This window comes from Buceros rhinoceros, unplaced genomic scaffold (genome assembly GCF_000710305.1).
Source record: "Buceros rhinoceros silvestris isolate BGI_N320 unplaced genomic scaffold, ASM71030v1 scaffold811, whole genome shotgun sequence".
Lineage (NCBI taxonomy): Eukaryota > Metazoa > Chordata > Aves > Bucerotiformes > Bucerotidae > Buceros > Buceros rhinoceros.
Window position 1 is genome coordinate 2,295 of NW_010395699.1, and position 853 is coordinate 3,147.

Consider the following 853-nt stretch of genomic DNA (forward strand, 5'->3'; position numbering starts at 1 on the left):
CCCTTTGACATCGCCTCGTGGTCGTCTAACGCACGCGGCGTGTGCCGCTCAGCCTCTTCTCGAGTTGGCAGCCATAAATACTCTGCAGCGCTCCCTGTCGAACTCGGCTTGAGCCACGTTTTCCTCATCCCCTCCCACCAGTTCCTGGGGTAAACGCCGTCACTGCTGCGGGCAGTTCACGAGGCTGTCCCACCTGCAATTCCCAGGAAAAATAAAAAAACAACTTTTCCCAGAAAAATTCCCAATTCAGGTTGTTCTGGTACATTGCAAATGCATCAGATACACCAGTTAACCACAACGTTCACAAGTACGCGCCGGGGGTCACTCCCTATCAGTGCCCAACAGATCGAGCGCACGGGAAACCCCCTCCACGCCCTTCAAACCCGTCCACCGATTTATCTGTGCTACAAAAGCAGCAAAGATTGACTTACCCCGGGAGCGCGCAGCCCGTGCCGTGCAGCACTGCAGCTCGAGCCCACTCTGGAGAGAGCGAGACCTTCTGTCTTAAAATCCAGCCAACCTCTCGGGCTTCTTCTGGAAGGAGGATTCTTCACCATCCGTTTCGCAGATTAGTAACTTTGTCATCATACACTTAGGGATTTGTCAGCGAAGGTGGCGGGAAAAAGGCCACAAAGGAAGAACTTCAATATTCTCCCTTGGAAACACGAACTGGCCTCTGCTCAGTGACTCCTGCTGTTACCTCCTCAGGAGGCAAGAACTTCACTGGTCTCACAGGCGGACACGGGCTCCATCCCTGGGTCTGCGAGCACTGCAGGGTGACAGAGGCAGCCGCCTGTGGGGGCCCCGAGGACGGGCCCAAAGCTCTGAGCTAGAAGCGCTGGGGGCCGCCTGC